This window comes from Olea europaea, unplaced genomic scaffold (genome assembly GCF_002742605.1).
Source record: "Olea europaea var. sylvestris unplaced genomic scaffold, O_europaea_v1 scaffold2001, whole genome shotgun sequence".
Lineage (NCBI taxonomy): Eukaryota > Viridiplantae > Streptophyta > Magnoliopsida > Lamiales > Oleaceae > Olea > Olea europaea.
Window position 1 is genome coordinate 50,907 of NW_019237886.1, and position 14,365 is coordinate 65,271.

Sequence of the window (14,365 nt, forward strand, 5' to 3'; positions counted from 1 at the left end):
AACAAAGGTGTCTGGGTCCCGTTATTATTTACAACTACTGATAATTTAAGATTTAATCATATGTAATTTGTATCTCACAATCATAACTTTTTGTGATTAACAAATTACCATAATTTGAATTTACAAATTATATTATTTAATTTATTAGAATATTAATTAAAGTAAATAATAGATCCACTACAAATGAAATGCATCTAGTTATATAAAAAGTGTTTATATTCAAAATTGATTGAACTTAGGACATAATACTTACAACATACATAGCTTAAGTTACTCTAATATAGCAACAAACTATCGATTAGATTGTAATTTTTTAAATGATTTGAATGAGTCACTTGGAGAACAGTAGGATAATTCAAGTACTACAAGAGGACCTTGCCTCTATTAGGGCTAAATAATAGTCTATAAACCCAGCCATCAATTAAATCACATTGGATCAGGATCGAATTAGGAGGATGAATAATGATGGTTGAATAGGGTTAAAATCAGAGAAGTGTGGACAGATTGAGTTGACACATTTAATTGTTTTTTTAAAAATTTTCAAACTGTCTATTCATATTTCGACATGTGTCCCCCCATTTTTGACCCTATTTTTGTAGCATTCTCTAGTAGGAGGTATGCCCAGCTTACTTCGATTAGGAAGATGAGCCAAACAATTAGATGATATGCTTCCATTGTGGGTCCAATGGTCATATTTCAGCTTTAACCACTATCATTTATTCATCCCATGAGTTCTTAGCTATATTTTAGACTTATATATTAACATTGTTTACAATGTAGAAACTAAGTTTTGGGTGAAAAATATCTTGTTATTTTGTAAAATAATTGTTAGCCTCTCAAAACATACCTTTGACGTGGCTAACAGATCTCAATACCTCTTACGTCCCCTATTTTTGTACACTAGGACAAATTGTTAGTCACGTCTAGCCTCCTCCGACAAGGGGTAGAGTTGGTCACGTGCACTTCTACGGTCAATTCAATTTGTTGTACAAGTATATAGGTGTGAAAAGGCTTTAGACGTGAGTCTCCACTATAACAGAATGGAAGGCCAATTTTTTTGGGAATAACGTGCAGAAAAAGAGAGAAAGCTATAGGTTGGAAATCTAAACTTGCATTACCTTGAAATGGTACTAAATGTGAGCTTTTATAGTGTAAGAGTACCAAAAATGACTGTTGGATAAAAGGGCTCGTGGCTCCATCTATACGGTTACCACTTCCCATCATATGCATCAATCAACTCTAGGATGTCAATGTCAATGCCACTTTATTACTCAAACAACGTAGCGTGTGCCCATGGACTTGACCAGATAGGGTGGTAGTGGCAACGGTGGTAGAGACATCATGTCAATCGCATTAAGAGATTGACATGAGATTTTTTGTTGGGTTTGTTTGTAGCTTGGCCTCGGATTGTTGGGACCGTTACTTGCTGGGATTATACATGGGCTCAGATGCGTATGGGTTCGGATGCATGTGGGCTCAGATTTATATCCATGAGGTGGCCCTTCCCCTATCAGGGCTTGCTGACTAGGAAGGTTGTAACAATAGTCCCCGAAGTTCAGGTATGATTATTTTTATTATGCATGGACTTGATAGTTGATATGGCTCAGGTGGGTAGATCAAATCTCGATATAGTGCCTAGTATGGAGAAGATGATTCTTTCGCGAAGAGCTAAGGCCCTGGGCTTGCGAAAAGGCTTCATATGAGAATAGGTTGGGGCATCGCAGTTGCGCTGTAGATATGACCTGAAGCCTTGAGATACGCTCCACGGGAGAAGGGTCGAGGCCTTTAATAACTCGAATCGTTGATATGACCTAAAGCATAAATACTGAGGTTCCATGGAAGAATAAGTGAGGCCTTTGCTAAAGAGTCAAACCTGTTTGGCTTATCAATGCACGTGCCCATTGATTTGATGTCCATACTAATTCCTAAGATATTGCAGTGACTGCAACTTGTTGTTTCGTAGTATCCGTGTTTCGTGCACATTTAATACGTGATGATGAAGAATAGTATAGCTAGCAGAGACGATTCACACCTAGAGCGCATGTAAAGCACAGTACCATCTGGGTCGTTGATTCAAAATTCAAATAGGCGCCCTCTCAGACTATGGACTTTGACACCTGTACAAGTGTACGACTAAGATCAATCCCTTGACAATCAGATGGTTGAGCTGTAGAACTCATGTATACAAAAGAGTTTGGGCTTCTTCACCAGTTCACCTTTTGTGTTCGTGAAATTTTCTCTCAATCCTTTAGCAATTCTCCTCCAATCTCAAGAGATTGTGTTAGGTTTTCACAGCATTCATAGCGCGAGTAAGTAAGAAACAACTCCACTTTGATTTTTTCACATTAATGGCCTTTTCCTTGAAGAAAACTGCCCAAGGAGAGGTAAATATGGATCTTATTTGTGCTGATGCTGGTCTAGCCCCTGTTATTCTCGTGAGAGAATTATGGAGGTAATGGGGGTCTTCATAGTGTATGGATGATGTAGGAAGGACCCACAGACTATAGCATTATGTGGGGGCCTCATTATGGCTGACTTGTGTGAAGGAGAGTAAGCTATACACTTTCAGAAAGAAATATAGGATCCTTGACACAATAGAGATGTTTGTATCAACCCTCGATGAGAAAGCCAATTATCCTAAGGAGGGGTGCGTTGCAGTGAGTGAAGCCATCCTGAGTGGGGGAATGAAGTTTCCTTTGTACCCATTCTTCAGACTTTTACTTATACAGTATAATCTAGCTCCCACCTAGTTAGTGCCAAACGTATGGTGCTAAATGGCGAAGGCCTTTCTTCCCTAGAAAGAGGTCACCCTTGGTAAGGATATGCCTCCTCAAGTGTTTTAAACATTTTTTTAACCTCGAGCCTTTAGTGGGAGGAAGGACGGTAAGGGTTGGTATTGTATTAACCCATAGGGTTTGCATTCATCCTTCATCGGGGCACTCCTACATTAATAAAAAACTAGAAGTCTTCACGGTTCTAGATTAGGGGTCGCTGGCAGATTGTGGAGGAGGATGCAGTCCCAAAGATAACTGTGTCGTCCCAATATATAGTGAGTTTAGTTCTAGTTGAAAGTTTCTTGTTTATTTCAACTGTGTATGCTTTTAAGTCACATCTTGTGCAATTGCAGTTGATCGATTCAAGCTCGACCCGTTCAAGTGGGCCATTGTTAAAGCTATATATGAGCTGCCCTCGGAGAAAAGGTTCTTTAAATTTATGCTTGGGATGCGAGCCTTATTCGTAACTTATCTACTGATGTGACCAGGGGTAAGTAGTGACCTCAGCTCACCTATTGCTTGAATTGACTTAACGTTGGGATGATGCTAATTGTTCAGTTATCTTGCTTGCAGAGCAACACGATAGGAAGGAGTGTTAAGCCTGATACGTTCTTCAAGCAGCATTTGGTCGAGGAGAAGAAAAGGAAACCTTCGAGCTCCGGTTCTTCCACTTACAAGCATAGCAAGATGAACTAACCTATCTGTCAAAGTTGCATCCGCCTCGACCTCTAGGAAATAATGAGGATAAAAAAGGCAAGGAAAAAGCTGAACCTTCTGCCGGAGGTGAGAAGAAGATGAGGCTAGTTTTGACCAAGAACACCGAACCCCCCTCCGTCGAAGCAAACAAAAACAACGACAGATTAGTCATTGAAGATGCCCATCGAAGTTGACCCCATCTCTACCATAAATATCATGGAGGTTGAAGAGTGATTGAAGAGGAGAGAAGCCTCATCAAATGGAAGAGGGTGAAGGAGGTAAGCCAAAGTGTCTTCTCTCAGGAAAAGGCTAAAAAAAAATTGTTAGGTCAGTCGGTGAGATCGCTTCAGAAGTTTTGGAGATGCCCCCTACTGAGGTTTAGTAGCCACAAGAGTCCCAAGTACTCCTCATACACTGAGATATGAGTTCGTATAAGCCCATAAGCGTACGAGATCGTTGGACAAGTGATAAGATTTCATTAGTTAAGATTATCATTTCCAAGATGAATAATGTCTAATATCTAGTTCAATAGCTTTTATTAAATTCGAGGTAATATGAAATCAAAAGAGTCATGATTTGTATATTCGGTATACTAATCCTAAACTAACAAAGCAAATAAACTATTTATATAATACGTGAATGTTTGTATTGGAATCGTGAATCCTCCTATTGCCTTTTAGTTCAGCTCTTAATTCATAATTTAGTAAATTTGTGTATTCAAGACAATCGATAATCCACTTTTATTTAATATTCTTTTTCAAGATATATTAAACCTATATTTAACACGACCCGATCCTATTCCTAGTCCGAATTCATATGAAAAACATGCATTGATTTATAGGATTTATCATACATGATTGCACATGTCATAGATATTATTCCTAATACCATTGTCCATATGTTGACTTTATCGCGTTCTAGACTTATTGTGAGTATTCCTGCACTATAGCAAGCAACTTACTATCGAATTGGTGATCAAACAATTAAATAGTTCAATGGGAATGCAAAACCAATCAAGAAAAATCATGAAATACTAAATTAATTGTCTTGAATTAAAATAAACAAACAATAGGGTTCATTATTCATCCAACATGATAAAAAAAACTTAGACAACCATCTTAATTATTAAATTATACAAGAAATAATAAAAAGACATCACCCGGATCAAAGAAATATGGAAGAAGGTAGAAAAAATCACTTTCTTGAATGAAATCTTGATTTTGGATAGATAATCTTCAAGAATCTTGTACAATTACAATTCTCTTGATGTCGATGATCTAGCCTCGTTCTTCGCCTCCAAAATACATAGAATATGATGAAAAATTAGGCCAAGGGAGGTTCTTTACGTTCTGGGCATGTTCTCCTATCTATATGATGCCAAAAATACTCTTTATCAAAATAAAATAAACATTAAGGTGCACAACTAGTGTAATCTAGGTTGCAAGCATGAGAGCCTTTGAGGTGCTTCAGTTGCTAATTTTTGGTTTGGGGGCACGCCTCTCCTACAGGTGAGGGCGTGCGCTTTGCCTAAATTTCAGCAATCGAACAACTTTCAGTATTTTTATCATAGTTTTTTCTCCCAATATTCAATTGAGATGATTCAAAATGAGTTGGAAAGATTAATCAGAGGATTACAATTCTTCTAGAGATGTCATATTTCCAATTCGAATGTTTGCTATGCCAAAATTGGATCTCAATATGAGACTGACAATCTGAAGCATAACTTTTTCGGTTGAAAGTTGATATATGATAATATTTTGAATATAATTCTTCCCTTTGACTTCTTTCCTCATCTAATTGACCTCGAGAACTCTCAAATCTTCATCGTGAGGTTCGAAACAACTTTTGAGTATTTGCATTTTAGTCTCCGAACTTTGGATTTGCTTCAGTTTAGCCATTTTTTTGTTCTTTCTTCCAATTCTTCGTTGAAACATGAATTTTTCCTAATAAAAGCAATAAATAACAAATTAGGTACTAATTTATTTAAATAATAACAAAATATCATCATTTAAGATTTTGAATAAGTGTAGAAATTACACTTATCAATATGTGACTTGTTTGATATGCTGGAAGCGAGCCTCACCTGGTAGGCTCGATCACAGGGTTTCTTCCTCAATGCTCAAATAGGTATGAGGAGACTGCTAAGGCTAAAACAGGAGTATGGGCAGAAGGTATCAAATGTCCAGGTAGAAAATAAAAAATTATGGGTCGAGGCCTCAACTACTGATGAGCTTGTCGAGACCTTCATTGTAAAGCATACTGAACTTGAATTGAAGATTGGGCTCCTTACTTTCGAGAATGAAGACATGAGAAAGGAGTTCCATCTTTACAAGTTCGAAGTTAATGCTATGGCGAAGCGAGTGGAGAACTCAAATAATCTTTAAAAGATAGTTTCATCAACCCTGGAGATGGCCAACAAGGAGAAAGTTGAGATGAAGGCTCAGGTGGATGAGTTGAACTCTGGTCACAAAGCTAAAGTGGCAGCTTAGTAGTACAGGGGAGGCAGTCGTCGAGAATTTTGTTGCTCATTTTCATGAGATGGCTGAGTATGATGGCCTCGGCCTATACTGGAGGGGGGTTGCCTACGACGAGATTTTGAAAAGGTTGGCCAATCTACGCCCTCAAATGGATCTATCTCCTCTAAAAGAGGAATATATCCCAGCAGAAGCTTCCACCCTAGTCGGGGAGAATGAAGAGCTTGACAATGCTATGGACCCGTAGGAGATGCCACTTAATTGTATAGTCTCTTTGTAACAGTTTGCCGTTGTTAATGAAATAGATTTAACTTGTCATTGTTATTGTCTTACGAGTTCATCATAATTAGCCGAACTAACATATGGGCTCGCCATACAAATTCAATTGAACGGCATATGGCTTGCAATATGAATTTAATTGAATGAGCTCATCATAACTAGGATAACATATGGGCTCTTCCTACAAATTTGACAAATAACATATGGGCTCACCATACAAATTTAAATGCGTGACATATAGGCTCGCCACATAAATTTAATTGAATGAGCTGTCATAATTAGGATAGCATATGGGCTCTCCATACAAATTCAACAAATAACATATGGGCTCGCCACATTTAATTGAATGAGCTTGTTATAATTATGATAATATATGGGCTCGCCATGCAAATTTGACAAATAACATATGGGGTCGCCATACAAATTTAACTGCACAACGTATGAGCTGGCCATATAAATTTAGTTGAATGAGCTAGTCATAATTAGGATAGCATATGGGCTCGCCATACAAATTTAACTGAATGATACAAATGTGATGCCTTTATTGATGAGATTACATTGATTGATGAGAATTCACACAAATGAGGATTCGAACGCTTACTGATAATACATTCTTAGGTGTTCAACATTCTAGGAGTAAGGCTGCAGTCTTCCATCTAAATCCTCAATCTTGAAAGTTCCTGGCCTCAGCTCGTCGAAGATACGATAGGGGTCTTCCCAATTTGGGCCCAGCATGCCCATACCTAGGTCATTGGATAATAAGAAAACTCTTCTTAGCACGAGGTCACCTCTGTTGAATGATTTCTTTACCTTACATTGTAGTACTTTGCCATTTTTCTATGGTAAGAGGCTAGTCTTGCCTAAGATTCATCTCTCATTTCTTCAGGGAAATTCAGCTTACACCGTCGTATTTCGTTATTTGTTATCTCATTGAACTACAAAAGACTAGGCGAGGGCAGACCTATTTTCATTGGACTCATGGCTTCTGTACCCTAGGCCATGGAAAAGGGGGTCTCCTTTGTCTCAGTTTGACTAGTCATGTGGATTGCCCATAATATAAGTGGGAGTTTGTCGACCCATGCCCATTTCGATACATCACGCTTTTTTTAAAGATATGCTCGATGGTCTTATTGACAGCCTCTATGTGGCCATTTGCTTGTGTGGTGGGAAAGCAAAGTGTTTCCAAATTTTGAGCTCCTTGTATAGTTCCCTGACTTTTTTGGTGTTAAACTGCTTTCCGTTGTTCGATACTAGCGAGTGAGGGATCCTAAATCGATAAATGATATTCTTTCAAAGAAATTTGGATGTGTTAGCTTCCGTTATGTGGCAAGAGTTTCAGTCTCGACCCACTTAGTGAAGTAATCAATGGTGACAATTGCATAGCTGGCGCTCTACTTTCTTTTCAGAAATGGCACTATGATGTCTACTCCTCACTTAGCAAAGGACAAGGGGCTAGATATTACAGTCAACGCTTAGGAATGTTGCCTTTGATTCGGGAGAAGTGTTGGCACTTGTCGCATTTTCTCTCGAATTAGGTGGTGTTCTTTTTTAACGTTGGCCAATAGTAACATTGTCTCAGTACTTTATGTGCCAGAGCCGAACCAACGGTGTGGTTTCCACAAATCCCCTCGTGGATTTTACGCAGGACATAATTGGCTTCCTCCTCCGATGCATCGTTGAAGAGGGAAAGAGAAGCCCCTCTTGTAGAGCACATCGTCCTGGAGTATATAGTGGACTACTCTATGCTTGAGTTTGTGGGCTTCTTCTTTATCTTCAGGTAAGGTCTGTTCCTTAAGAAAAGAGATGATGGGCCACATCCAAAGTGGAGCTTCCTCAACCTACATTACTTCTTTCGCCTTTAATATGGAAGGCCAAATGAGATGTTCTACTAGCACCACTTTGAATAACTTTGAATCTTTGCTACTGGCCAACTTTGAAAGGGCATCACATGTTTATTCTCATACCTCAATATTTGAGTCAGTTCGAATTTTTTGAAAGATGGGAACAATTTCATGACCTTTCTTAGATATGAGGCCATACTTTTATTCATTGCTGCAAAATCACCCTTGACCAGGCTAACCACCAGCTACGAGTCACTATTAACTATTAGCCTTTTTACTTGAATCTCCTTTGATAGCTTGAGGCTTGCCATCAATGCCTCGTACACTGCAACATTGTTTGAGGCCTTGAACCTAAATTTGATTGTACAATTAAGCTTGTGGCCCTCGGGGCTCACCAAAATTACTTTTGCCCCAAAACTGTTTTCCTGGAAGAGCTATCAACAAACAGGCTCTAGGTAGGTGGCTCGAAAAACTCCATTCCATGTTGACCTCCTTAGCGTCAGTGAATTCTGCTAATGCTTGTCTTATCATCGGAAACCTAGGCCTATATGAAATGTCAAACTCGCTCAATTCTACTGCCAATTTCATCAGCCTTCCCAAAGCATTAGGCTTCTGCAACACTTGCCTAAGTGGAAAGCTTGTCAGTACTTGTATGTTGTGGGCTTGAAAGTATAGCCTCAATTTTCTGGAAACGATCATCAGGGAGAAAACAAGATTCTCCATAACTAGGTATCGTGATTCTACTGGTGATAGGGCCTTGCTTACATAATAAACTTGTAGCTACATGCCATCCTCTTTCCTTATGAGTACTACATTTACTACCCCGTCAAAACGACTAAGTATAGCATTAACGCCTCTCCTTCTTTGGGTTTTGAGAGGAGAGGGGCTTGTCCCAAATATTTTATCAGTTTCTGAAAATTTTCCTCACACTCTTCACTCCATTTGAACATTTTCCTTTCCTTGAAGACCTTAAAAAATGGGTGGCACTTATCGGCCACCTTCGAGATGAATCAGCTCAACGCCAAAAGCCTATCCATCAAGCTCGAACTTCTTTAGGTTGTTGGGGGACTTCATGTCGAGCAGGACGTTTATTTTTGTCTAGGTTTGCCTCTATTGCTCGCTGATTGACCATGTAGCCTAAAAACTTCCTTGATGCTACCCCGAAGGCACATTTCAGTGGGTTCAACCTCATTCGATATTTTCTCAAAATGTTGAAGACTTTTTCCAAGTTTTCGACGTATTCCTCAGCTGTGAGGCTCTTCACCAATATATCATACACATATACCTCCATAGTTTTGCCAATAAGGTCAGCAAACATCCTGTTGACCAGCATTTGGTAGATAGCCCAAGTATTCTTTAAGCTGAAAAGGATGACTTTATAGCAATATTATCCTCTATCCATGACAAATGAAGTGCTTTCTTCATTGGATAGGTGCATGGGTATCTTGTTGTACTCGGAGTACGCATCAATGAAACTCAATAACTCATGCCTTGATATGGCATCCGCCAGTTGGTTGATCCTTGGAAGAGGGAAACTATCCTTTAGGCGTGCTTTGTTGAGATTCGAAAAATCTACACAGACCCTCTACTTGCCATTGTGCTTATTTACCAACACTGGATTAGATATCTGCTTTGGGTAGATAGCCTCCCTGATGAACCTATTGTACAGCTTTTGTACTTTATCTTCCAAGGCTTCATACTTGTTTGGGTTCAATGTCCTTATTTTTTGCTTGTGGGGGTGAATTTAGGATCGATTTTGAGGCGATTGCAACTGACCTTGGGGTCGATGCCCATCATGTTTTCCCTCTTCCATGCAAACATGTCTAGGTTATTTAGTCAGAATCCTTTAATTTCTACCTATCTTCTAGCTTCAAACCTTTTCCAATCCAGAGTGTCCTTAAAGGATATGAGGAATCCACGGGAAACGATTCTAATTTCTCAACCAGAGCTGCTTGTAAGTTCTAGTCTGTGACACTAGATTCCAAGCTCGTTCTCACTATTCCTTCTTTGGTTATATCCTTTCTATAGGGGTATCCACCATTTCGACGACTCTCCTTTGTTCAGGGGTTAGACCCTTCGCAGGTACGTTGAGCATTTCAATGTCTATGAGAATCCTATTCAAGCTCCGAGGTTCAAATTTTCGTAATGAGCTGAAATAACACTTTCTCAAGCACATCTGATCGCCTCAAACAGTAGCAATCCCTCGATCAGTAGAAAATTTCATACATAAATGGTGGATAGAGGTGGTAGCCCATAGTTCCTTTAATGCGGGTCATACCAACACCCAGTGATATGTAGACCGATGATCAAATACGAGGAATTCTATAAAATGACAGGTTGTAAAGGAAGTGTCCCCATTTTTACAGCCAATGTAACCCACTTCCTGGGGATGATGCTATCATCAGTGAAGCTGTAGAGAGGGCGATCATGGCATGAGCTCGAGGCCAGTTTGCATCTTCTCATAAGTGGTTCCAACAAGATATTGACGAAACTTTCCTTATCCACAAGCATGCAATTCAAGTCGTTCTTGGCCACAATAGCTCTTACCATAAGGGTATCACAATGAGGATAATGGACATTGATGGAATCCTCTGGTGTAAAAGTTATTGGTGGAACGACATTAGCTCCCGGGAACACTGTTGACCAAGTAACTCTTCATGGGTGGATCCTTAGCTTCTCTAGTATAATTTCTTTGGGCGTTTCTAGATTCTGTACCAACATGAGGGCCTTCAATTATCGTGTCAATCTTTTCGATGGGGTCATTTATTGTATCAGCATGGCGTTTTCTCTTTTATCTTGGTGCTCTACTGGGCTCCTCCCCATCTTCGTTATTCCTCTATCGAGGTGACTAATGCCTATGATGTTACCTTAGCTCTTCACGCCCACATTTTAAATCTCTCATCGCTTGAGGACCTAAGGTGCATTTCTCATACCTAGGCCCGTCGCCCTCCTATTATTACGTAGGTTCATTGACTCCAGATGATACAGCCTCGACATTTTGTTGTTAGTACCATGACCGTGAGTTCGGTGATAGGTGCAGTACAGCATATTTCTAGGCTCATTACCTCGTCCTTTGCCTTTTTTTCCTAAAGTGGTTAAGTTGCCCTTGTGCATGTGGCCAACCTCTTCATAAGCTAATGATGGTATCGCGCTCAACGTGGTAGTGGCCAAAGCCTAGCCTGATGTAAGGGAGATTGTTTGTCCAGTTTGAGTCCATTACTAGTTCTTCAAGTTTGATATGGGGTCCCCGTCTTAGCTTTCGAGGAGGTGGGAGCCCCAACGAGGTTCGATTGCGATGGTCAATCAGCTCTTCATTGATTATTTCACTCATCATCATCTCTACTAGGGCATAGTATATAGTAGGATTCTTATTCCAAACGTCTATCTAGAAGAAGGTGTTCATATTGAGGCATTCATTAACCCTGAAAGAGCTTCCCTATCAGTAACCTGTTTACAGTAGGTCATTTCATCCGTAAATTGAGCCAGATTGCTCTTCAGATTTAGCTTGCTTGTTACCTCATATCCTATAACCTTTGAATAGGAGAGTTACCCTCATTGCTTTACAAATACTGGTTTAGAAAAGCCTTCTTCAGATCTGGCTGGCTTCTGATACTTACCGGCTAGTGTGTGGTTAAACCAGATTTTCGCAGCACTAGTGAGGATGAGGTGGAAAACCCTGCACTTCAGAGCTAGAAAAGCTCCCATAAGGACATATGGGTTTTGTAATTGTTGAGGTGTTTCGTTGGATCTCCCTTTCCTTCATACTTGGGTATCTTTGATGGCACAAAGTGGATCGAGATATGGGCGTTCCTTAACTCCTGCGAGAACGAAAGACTCTCGCCATCGTCGTCTAGCTCAAAGGATCTACAAGGCTCCTTTGATTTTCCCTCTTTTGCCTGATAACTAGGCGATCGTAAAGTCCCGGCGTGATTCAGTAGATTTCTCATAGACCTTTTTTCTAGCCTATCCCTAGGCAATCTAACCTCTTGGGGAGTAGAACCCTGCCCATATCCTTGATGCCTCTGATCTAGAGATGATAGTTGCGACCTATTTTCTAGGCCTTTGTGGTCCAATCCTGTCGAAGACACTGATGGATCGTTGCGATTCCTGTACTTGGGTATACTCCGGGGTGAAATCTCCTGTCCTTTGTGACAAGTTATCACTAAGTCACGCAGGGGTTGTGGACATACCACTTTTCCTTCCATTGGGCTCGAATCTCTATCATACCCCTGTGGGTAGCCCCTCGTTCATTCCTCCTGCTGGGAAGCTCCTTGTTGGGAAACTTTGTACCCTATCTTTTCGTGCATTTGTACGAGTAGCCGTTGCATAATGGACCTTTGCTGGGCCATATTCCTCATATAGGCTGCCATTTTTCCTACTTCTCTCGCTAAGCGAGTTGTAATTCCTTCTCATCGACGTTGATGGTGGAGTCGACGGATGGTGACATTCTCTCGGATGACCTCTTCTTCAAAGGCCTCTGGTTGATGTCCTCTGCCACGATAGTTGTAATAACTGGAGCTCATGGGATATCATTCCTTTGTGTTAGCGAATTTTGAGTAGCACTTCCTCAGTGCCTTCTACAGCCCGTTCTGAAACTTAAACCTTTCCTCAAGGCTTAATGGTAGGACAACACCTCTTGTTGGCTTTTATCAATGGGATGTTCATGGCCAATAGATCACAATACCTCTCAAAACGTACCTTTGACATGGTCAATAGATCATAATACCTCTCAATCCCTTGTTTCTGTTATCAGAATAAACCGTTAGTCACATATGACCTCCTCAAATATGGGGTAGAGTCAACTGTGCATACTCCGACGGTCAAGTTAATTTGTTGCACAAGTATATGTGTGTGAGAAGGCTTTAGACCTAAGCCTCCAATATAACAAAAGATAGTCAATTTTTTTGGGAATAACTTGTAGAAAAAGAGAGCAAATTTATAGTTTGGAAATCTAAAATTGCATTACCTTGAGATGGTACTAAGTGTGAGTTTTTGTAGTGTAAGAGTATGAATAATGACTATTGGATGAAGGGACATGTTGTTCCATCTATACGGTTATCACTTCCCATCACATGCATCATTCAACTATAGGATGTTAGTGTCATACCACTTTATTAATTATATAACCTAGCGTGTGACTGTGGACTTGACTGGATAGGTTGGTAATGGCTGCAGTGGCAAAGACTTCATGTCAATCACATCAAGAGATTGACTAGGAGATTTTTTGTTGGGTTCATTTGTAGCCTGGCCTCAGCTTGCTGGGATTATACATGGGCTGGGATGCATATCCGTGAGGTGGCCTCTTCCCTATCAAGGCTTGCTAACTATGAAGGTTGTAACAATAATCTTTTGCATTATAGAGCCCGCATTATTGTATTGTTTGTGTTTAATCTTTATTTAACTTTGTACTATAAGTATTCTTCTCAATATTTTATTTTATTTTGCATGGCTACGTGAAAGTTAGCTCGATTATGAAGCCAATGATAATGTTGTGTCTATCTAGGATCAAATTTTGAATTAATTTTTGTTAACACTTGAATTTTCATTTATTACTTGAAATTTATTATTTTTATTCATCTTTTTTTTTTCTTTTTCATTGTGCTCTAGTTGTTCCCTTTTCACTTCCTTTTTGCCTTATTCTTCTTCAATTGGAGGTTTTAACCTATAAAAGCAATAGTTACACAATTGTGAGTAAAAAATCGTTCATTTGATCGATATTAAGCTTATTTAGGCATCCAATAAGTGTGTAAAAATACACTTACCAATCATCGATTGATGAATTTAGGATTGATATTGATATTGAGAGGTGATATAGTTATATAACTCGTGCAACAGTTGACATAGATTTTGATAAGAGATGAGAAGTTACGTATATATATGATGTAATCTTAATTGATTTTATACGAATTAATGTGTTTATATGTTGCCTAAATTTACATATAGATATAATAAATTTGTCCATGTACATTGGAGTAATTTTACGCGAGAGATGTGCATAGGGCTAATTTTACACGAGAGATCATCAATTAAATTCGATAATTGGTTGTTGAGACGTATAAAAAGAGATTGCAGGATATTGAATTTAGTAAACATTAATTGACCTAAGTGAAATCGAATTTTCTAACCATTTAATCCCGTAAATTGTACATTGGAGTAATTTTACACGAGAGATGTGCATAGGGCTAATTTTACACGAGAGATCACTAATTAAATTGGATAATTGGTTGTTGAGACGTATAAAAAGAGATTGCAGGATTTTGAATTTAGTAAACATTAATTGACCTAAGTGAAATCGAATTTT